At 45.2% G+C, this 9,095-nt stretch overlaps 1 long non-coding RNA gene across 1 annotated transcript in view; it reads left to right on the top strand.

Moving 5' to 3' along the window:
* The window catches only part of LOC109322323, a 19,408-nt gene extending 11,873 nt beyond the window's left edge, over positions 1–7,535 (top strand). The window contains exons 2-3 of the long non-coding RNA XR_002104353.1: positions 5,909–6,015; positions 7,391–7,535. This is a non-coding gene — a long non-coding RNA (uncharacterized LOC109322323). The remainder of the gene's footprint in view (positions 1–5,908; positions 6,016–7,390) is intronic.
* Positions 7,536–9,095: the final 1,560 nt, after the last annotated feature.

Raw genomic sequence — 9,095 nt, 5'->3', positions numbered from 1 at the left:
CCCTCGTCCAAGTCGCTGATGAAGATGTTGAACAGTGCGGGCCCGAGGACCGAGCCCTGGGGGACCCCACTGCCCACCTCCCTCCAGGTTGAACATGACCCGTCCACCACCGCTCTCTGGGTACGGCCCTCCAGCCAATTTGTGACCCATCTGACTGTGTAGGCATTGATGCCACAGTCCCCCAGTTTTTTTACAAGAATGGGGTGAGAGACAGTGTCGAAGACCTTTCTAAAGTCCAGAAAAACTATGTCCACTGCTACCCCTGCATCTAAGGATTTGGTGACCTGGTCGCAGAAGGCCACCAGGTTGGTCTGACAGGACCTGCCTCAAATGAACCCGTGTTGGTTGCCCCTAAGCATGATCCCCGCCCCCGCTGGCCCCTTGCAGATGTGCTCCTGGATAATTTTCTCAAAGGGCGTCCCTAGGATCGAGGTAAGACTAACGGGCCTGTAGTTTCCTGTGTCCTCCTTCCTCCCTTTTCCAGTCCTCTGTCACCTTGCCAGAGCACCACTAGTGCTCGTAAAGCCATGCCGGGGATCCTGCAATGACCTCTGCCAGTTCCCTCAGCAGCCTGGGGTGGAGATCGTCAGGACCTGCTGATCTGAACACGTCCAGGACCACCAGAAGTTCCTTAAATAGGTCCTCTTGGACCATAGGCCTGGGTGTGCCTCTACTGGTGGGGGGGACATCCCAGTCCTGCTCAGAAAAATGGAGGCAAAGAATTTGTTAAAGAGGTCAGCTTTGTCATCTAGTGCAACCACCAGATTGCTAGGCGTGTCCTGCAGGTGCCCCACATTACCCGGTGCCTTCTTTTTGCTCCCTATGTATTTAAAAAAGGACTTCTTGTTATCTTTGATCCCGGTCATCTTTCACAGACCCCCTTAGACACAGTCTGCAGACCCCCAGGGATCTGCAAACCACAGATTGAAAACTACTGCCCTCAGCAGCTTGTACCATTTTCCCTATCACTCCCATAGCTGGGAAGTTTTTCCTAAAACTGGATCTACATCTGCTTTGTCATAATTTAAATCCATTGCTACTTGTCCTACCATCTGTGGCAAAGGAGAGCAATTTTCCTCTATTTTCTTTATGGCAAGCTATCAGATATTTGAAAACAGCTATTATGTCCCCCTTAATCTCCTTTTCTCCACACTAAATATACCTTGTTCCTTCAACCTTTCCTCACACATCTTGTTGCCCAACCCTTTCATTATCCTTTGTTGCTCACCTCTGGATCCTTTCCATTTTCTCTGTGTCCTTCATAAAGTGCTGGGCCTAAAATGGGTTCCAATACTGCACTTTATATAATAATGCATAATAATTTTCTAACAATAATAATATAGCAACATTGCATTAGTGTAATGTAATGTAATATAATTTCCCAAGAATGCCCAAAAGGCTTTTAAATACTTTAAGCAATAAACTTTGTATTGCCATGAAAAAGTGAGCGTTATGTGGGCCCGTCAGACCCTTGTACTTACCATTAGATGACCATCTTGGAAAAGCTCATTAGAGAATCTATGTGCGATATGCTCATTAAGGGTAAGATGCTGAATGACAGCCAGCGCAGCTTCGTCCCGGGTACCAGTCTCATCTCCTTCTACAAACAGGTCTCTTGCCACCTGGACATGGGAGACAAGGTAGACATATACCTAGACTTCCAAAAGGTTTTGATCTAGTATCCCACAATATCCTTGCGGGAAAACTGGAAGATTGTGGGTTCAGCTGCTCAACAGTTCAGTAGGTGGGAAACTGGCTGCCTGGTAGGACCCAGACAGTTTTCAAGAACACATCTGTCGCCATGGCGCAAAGTGGACAGTGGTGTCCCTCAGGGGTCCATGCTTGGACAGGTGCTTTTGAACATCTTTATCAATGATTTAGATGTGGGAGTGAAAAGCTTGTGGCCAAGTTCATGGACGACACCAAGTTATGGGACAGTGTGGTCATGTCAGAAGATGGGTTGCATATGCAGGCAGACCTGGACAGGCTGGAGAGTTGGGCGGACCAGAGCCAGATGAAGTTCAGCACTCAGAAGTGTAAGGTGCTCCATCTGGGGGCAAACAGCCCTCAACATGCCTACAGGCTCAGAGGTGACAGCCTGACCCGCACCCTGGCCGAAAGGGACCTGGGGGTAATGGCTGACCACCACACGAACATGAGCCGTCAGTGCGAGGCAGTGGTCAGCGGGACAAATAACACGCTGGCATGCATCAACCAATTCATCTCGTGCAAAACTAAGTAATACTGCTGCTGTACTCTGCACTGAAGAGACCACGGCTGGAGGACTGAGTCCAGTTCTGGGCACCACACTTCAATAAGGGTGTGGAAAAACTTGAGAGAGTCCAGAGAAGAGCTACCCATCTGAACAGGGACTTGCACAGCAAGCCACACGAGGAAAGGCTGAGGGACCTGGGCCTATTCAACCTAAAGACGAGAGGGTTGAGAGGGGACTTGATAGCGGCTTACCACTGTATCAGGGGAGTGCATCAGGAGCTTGGTGAACGACTGCTCACTAGGGCACCCCTGGGAAAGACCAGGACCAATAGATATAAACTCCCAGAAGGCCATTTCAGGCTTAATACCAGAAAAATCTTCTTCACAATCAGGGTGTCCAGACTGTGGAATAAACTCCCTCCAGAGGTGGTGCAGTCACCTGCCCTGGAGGTTTTCAAGAGGAGACTGGACAGTCACCTCGCTGGGGTCACCTACCCCAGTTGTCTTCCTGCCTAGTGCATGGTGGCCGGATCCCATGATCTGCGAGGTCCCTTCCAGCCCCTAACATTTATGAATCTATGAATCTACGAGTCTTCATACCACAGTGCATTATTATGCATATATGCATCCTCACAGTACTAAAATCCAGCCAATTGGCTGACATGGTTAGATGACATACTGATATTTTCCTTCTTTTCCCACCAACTGGGCAATTGATTCTACGTATCCAAAATCCCCAAATTGGCTGATGTTCATCATGTTTCTTCATATACAACATATGGCTTTCTCCCAGAATTTAGCTGCTAGAAATTTGGGTGTACATTGTAAGCGAGGAAATGTAGAAATAGCTGCTTCTGCTTTTGTCTCTTCCAGGGAAAGAAAGTAAAGCTGTTCAGGCTGCATGGTGGGGTCCCTAGCCCCTGGCTGCTGACACTTTCTCTTCCGCACCTGGCAGAGGGTGTCAATGAAAGATTTCTTTCCTCATTCAGCCTTTCAAACATAAGATGCATACGTTATTCAGGGGTGCATTGTATGCAAGCAAATATGGTAGTCACATGATTTAATTGCTTAAATATCTCAGACAATAGCTGAAGGAGCAGTACATTTATGTCACTTTTACCTATATAATCAAATGTCTGGAACAAGGGAAATCTTTCATCATGTGTGAGCAGCACCCAGCATAACGAGGTGCTGTTCTCTGGTTGGAGCCCGTTAGGCACTACCTCGGTATAACAAGGAAATCTCCAAAAAAATCAACTTGTAAATATATGCCGAATGTTACGGCATTTGTAAGGAGATTCCTTGACCAGCTTATTCTAGCACATACAATATTTTCAAATCCTATGTCACACGGATGAAGACACTTGTACTTCCTCCACAATGGCGGCTGTGAAATTGCACTTAGCTGAACTGTTCCGCCTGTTAATAGAAAGGTGAATCGGGCTTATCCCCATGCAGGAGCAGACTAGAACATTTCTCACCATGATACACTTCCTAAAACTGTGAGAGAAAAACAGCTGGGTTGTCATCAAAGTGATTGCAAGGGCTGGTTAAAAATATTTCACTGATACTTTGCAGCTCCATCTCCCCTCGCTTCCTGCTCCCCATCTAAAGAAAAATGGAAACCTTGTGAGAAAAAGTCCGTGTTTTGCTGGAATTTTTTTGAGAGCGCTGTGAAAACCTGACAATTAAACTATTTTAAGCTATCAGATTTTTTATAGAATCATAGAAAATTAGGTTTGGAAGGGCCCTCAGGAGGTCACATCTAGTCCAATCCCCTGCTCAAAGCAGGACCAGCCCAACTACATCATCCCAGCCAAGGCTTTGTCTACCTGGGTCTTAAACACCTCCAAGGATGGAGACACCACCACCTCTCTGGGTAACCTGCTCCAGTGCTTCACCACCCTCCTCCTGAGAGAGGTTTTTCCTAATATCCAACCTAAACTTCCCTTACTGCAACTTGAGACCATTGCTCTTTGATCTGCCACCACTACAAACAGTCTAGCTCCCTAAATAATAAATTTATTTAAAAAAAAAGAAATAATCCCCTAAAAAATGTGAAAAATTTTCAACAAAAAACGAATGCTTTGTGATTTTTTTTCCTTCTGTGTTTTTTTTTTTCCTGTTGCTGAAAATAAAAACCAGTTTTCAACTTCTGGTATTGCCCATGTGTACAAACATGATTAAAAAGATAAACCCAGTAATGTCAAATAAGAATCCATAGTATTAAAAACATGCTGACCTGCTATGTTCTTTCAGTGTTTTTTGCAACAGAAAATTTGCTCTATTATTTTTCTGTTGTCAAAAAGCTAGAAAAAGCAAAGAACTAAAATTTTTTCAAGGGGTTCCTTGAGGCTATCAAGGATTACCTCAAGTCTACAGAGATCCTTCAAGGTGTTGCTGGCTCCCATTTTCAGGGAGCTCTGTCATATCCAATTCCACATCACTGTTCCTTGCAGCAAAATGGATAATGGATAATGGGTTATAAATACGACAAAACAAAGAGCAATGGTCTCAAGTTGCAGTAATGGAAGTTTAGGTTGTATAATAGGAAGAATTTTCTAACTAGGAGGGTAGTAAACCACTAGAACAGGTTACCTGGAGAGGTGGTGCAGTCTCCATCCTTGGAGGTTGTTAAGACCAGGTAGACAAAGCCTTGGCTGGGATGATGTAGTTGGGGCTGGTCCTGCTCAGAGCAGGGGGTTAGACTAGATATGACCTCCTGAGGTCCCTTCCAGCCCTCGTTTTCTATGTTTCTGTGGTTCTATAACAAGCCAGTGGGCAGGATCTGTTGATCATCATGAGGCATGTCTACACGTGCACTAGTGCGGCATAGTTACTGTGCCACTTGTATGATCCAAGGCCTGGAGGGAAGGCTGTATGAGGAGAGGCTGAGGGACTTGGGACTCTTCAGTCTGAGAAGAGAAGGCTCAGGGGGGACTTGGTGGCAGCCTACAACTTCATGATAGGGGTACATCAGGACCTGGGAGAACATCTGTTCACCAGAGCTCCCCAAGGGATAGCAAGGTCTAAAGGTCATGAACTCCAGGAAGGCCGATTTAGGCTGGGTATAAGAAAAAAATTCTTCATGGTGTGTGTGTCCAGGGTCTGGAACAAACTCCCTCCAGAGGTGATGCAAGCACCTACTCTAGACTCCTTCAAAAACAGCTGGATTTATTTCTTGCTGGGGTCACTTGATCTCAGTTGACTTCCTGCCTATGGTGGGGGGGCTGGACCTGATGATCTCATGAGCTCCTTTCTAGCCCCTAATGTCTATGAAGTCTATATCTACCTTTCTTAAGGCAAAAATGCCATAGCAGCCTTTGGCATCAAACCAGAAAGCAGAGAAGAGGCAAAATCTGGAAAATAAAAAGGGAGTGATGGAACATCTCCAAAGCCCAAAAATATGTAGAGCAAGACTTGGGTTTCAGTGTGGGGCATGAGTTCAGGATGGGTCTGAATTTATTCAGATTGGGTGGCCCAATCCTCCATGCATTAAGGAGAGAGACGTTAATGAAGGCATAGGGAAATATTCCACAAAAACAAATGTTGGGGAAAGTCTTCTATGTATCTAATGACACTTAATTTCCATAGTAAATGCCTAATGTTTAATGAGTATTTTATTCTCTCCCTATTTACATATTTATAGTTAACTTTTGTAGCTGCTCGTGAGTAATTATCCGTCTGTTTAAAGGAAGCCAACAAACTAAAGAGCCACATGTTCCCTCCAGTGATGGCAGCAGACAACTGAACCTGTTTCCGAGTCACTTCCTGAACTTGTCTGATGTGTGTTTCTATTAGGTAAGTGTTTTATGACAGGTAGTTGAAGGAAAGCCAGTGAAGGAAAGAAAGTGGGATGAGGATATAATGAGGTGAGTATAAGGGAGGAAAAGCTGAGGAAGGAAAACAGAAAAGGCGGGGTGAATCTGAAAGAAATTTCTTAGCTGCACTGTTAATTACACTCTGGAATAGTCTCCCAAGAGAAGTGGTAGAAGCTCCATCATTTGAGTCATTTAAAATTAAACAAGACCAAGCATTTGAGCACAGTTGTGAGGGAACAGTTCTGCATTTGTCCCCATGGAATGGACTAAATAGCAGGTTTGCTCATCTTTCTCTCTTGGATGTCTGTAGTTCTTTCCTACACCACAGATATATGGAGTGAGTGGAGAAATCCAGAGAATTTTCTGTTTCAGAACCACCTGGATAATCATAACATTTAGAAATGGAAAAAAAAAAACCCCCACCATGTTACCCAAGCCATCTCATGGGTCCTTACAGTGTGTTCCTTAGTGCTGTATTGTGTGCTGTGCTGTGATGGTTTCACATGAAAGACCCTTTTAATTCAAGTAGCGATGCCATCCCGTAGAGATTTTGGTGAGGCTTATTTATGGACACAATGGGCCTAATTTACATATGCAAAACACCACGTCATTGGGGTTGTACAATTGCAAATTTGTTTACAGGTGAGTTGTAGCAGGAGGGAGGCCAGTCTGTCTGGGAACATGGTCAAGTGTCAGGCCTTGGAATAGGGGATTGTGTCTCCTCTTAGTATTTTTATATCTGTTTATATCTGTTATGTTTAATCAGTTGCAAACAGCAGCACCCAGTCCTGGTTCAGAATGGAAGTCAGTGTAGCAGGAAAGGAAAATGAGGAGAAGCTTGGAGGATGATGGACCCTAAGACATGTACAGAGTTCGCCTAAAATGGCAGCTCATTAGAAAATTCAAGTCAGTCATTTCCCTAGGGTTCTGGATACATCCTGATAGCTGAAAAACACCTAATATATGCTCAATGTGCTCCACAGTCCACCACAAGCCAGTTAGAGTCATTCCATTGTCTTCAATGGAAGACTTTGGATTGGGTTATAAAATCACCCAAACTGCATGATTTCTCATGTTGCTCTTAGACTTGGTGCCCCTCCTCTTAATACTTTTCATAGAGAGAGTCCAGGAGAGGCTGCTGTGACTGCAACGAGGAAGGTACATGAGGGAGAGAAGTTGGCAGAGAGCAATCAAAAAAGGCAAAGAATGATCTGATGAGACCAAGGTAGGGTATGTTTCCAGTTTCGTGCCCCATCTCTGAGTAACATTATGGCTAATGCTCTACAGTAGCAGCAAAAGAAACCACACTCCCTGGTTCTATATTAACCATCTTTTCTTTTCTCCGTGGCCAACAGACTTAGGCTAAATCTACAGAGCTGTTCCTGTCTATGGGAGTTCTGCACCTTGGTCACTTTGGTGGTGACCAATCCACTGCTTATCACCTTCACTCTGGGTTGTCTCCCTTAACAGTCATCTGCCATGCCTTGCTGGTCAAAAAAAGGGAAAAAGGATAATAAGGGGAGGCAAGGTGTTTGGTGCTCTTAGTACCTGGGGTTCAAATGGGATCGTTCTTCACAGGGCTCCACCTCCCTTACACCCTGCCCTTACCACACCGACATAGGCACTGGCACCTGACCTAACTCTGGGTCTCATCCTCCCAATAATGGTGTATGGAGGTCTGGTAACCAACCAGTTGTCTTCATAGCAATCACCCAGTTTTCCCCTTACTTCAGTGGGGTGTGGTTTACACCCCTAATTGGTGCCTGCTGTCACATCATCAATTTTCATTTGAGCTATATCAATCAGCTAATGCCCCATCCTTGGCTCATATCAATTGCCTACCATCACTCATTAGGTTTATCAATTCATTTCTTGCCTATCCCCCTCCAGGATGATCAGTTTTAGAGTCTGTCAGTTCCCCTCTTTCAGGTTCTCAACAGTCTAGTCCAATTCACTGGCTTCGCAGCTGCAAGTCATCAATTCCCGTCCTCAGTGCATTAGGTCCAGTAAGGGCTGGTCTCTTACTTGAGTCTCTATAGGGCCGAAGCCCCTCACTTGCCAGCCTATATCTCCAAGCCATATCCAATATCCCAGGGCATAAAACTGTTTAAATCTCCATTTTACCAATCCAGGTAGCTCTTCCCTTTACCGGTCTTTAGGAATTGTCTTGTCAGTGGACGAGTGCAGCGTCCTGCTTTGTGAAATTCCACTTGCGGTCCATCAGTCCAGCTTCTCTTGGCAACTCTGCAGTTTCATGCAGCTTGCAAAAGTTCTTCCTCTCTTGTGGTTCCCCTCTCTGGGGGATCTTCAATTCTGCTGGCATCCCCTTTAACTTCTGGCTGGGCTCCCTCTGGCCAGTAGGAACTGGCTCTGGTTTCCCGTGACCCAGATTCACCCTGCGTCAGGCACGTAGGATGCCACATCCATCTCAGACTCTGTCAGTGCTGCTCCCTTAGCCACGCTATCTGTCCAGCTTCCCCCAGTAAGTTCTCCCATGTGTTCAGGCCCAGCAAGACAACCCAGATCATAACAGAGCCTGTGGCCAGTGCCCTGTTGCACTGCCCAACACTGGGTGATCCCACTGCACCAATCCTGTTCCTCCCAAGATCACCCATGCCAAAGATTTCATCATCATGAACTAGTCAATGACTGCATTGGCATTGCCATCCAGAAAGCACTATGGATGCCAGCTCACCCCCCTCAAAGCACTGCAGACAGCAAGCGACTGAATAGGAGCCTGAAATCTTTAGTGTTGTAAAAGCAAACATCTGTTGGGAACAGCTACATCCCTTTTGGATACTTGCAGACTTTTAAACTATTGCTGCATTACAAGGTCTTTTACAAGAGACATCAAGTTTGCGATTTTTATAAACATCCACAAAAGAGAAGTTGAGGAAAGTACAAATGAGTTTCACCTCAGTTTTAATTACTATAATTTTCTCTCGTAATGGTAATTTCTGTAATTAATGGCTGCATTTTTCTATTGTGGCAGTATTTGGAGATGACACGAAATGAGCAAGTGTTTTTGTTTCTGTGACAAAAAGAGAAAATTAGCTGCTG

The sequence above is a fragment of the Crocodylus porosus genome, unplaced genomic scaffold (assembly GCF_001723895.1).
Source record: "Crocodylus porosus isolate Cpor-Errol unplaced genomic scaffold, CroPor_comp1, whole genome shotgun sequence".
Taxonomy (NCBI): domain Eukaryota; kingdom Metazoa; phylum Chordata; order Crocodylia; family Crocodylidae; genus Crocodylus; species Crocodylus porosus.
The sequence above is the reverse complement of the archived record's forward strand: the minus strand, read 5'-3'. Positions and strand labels throughout refer to the sequence as shown.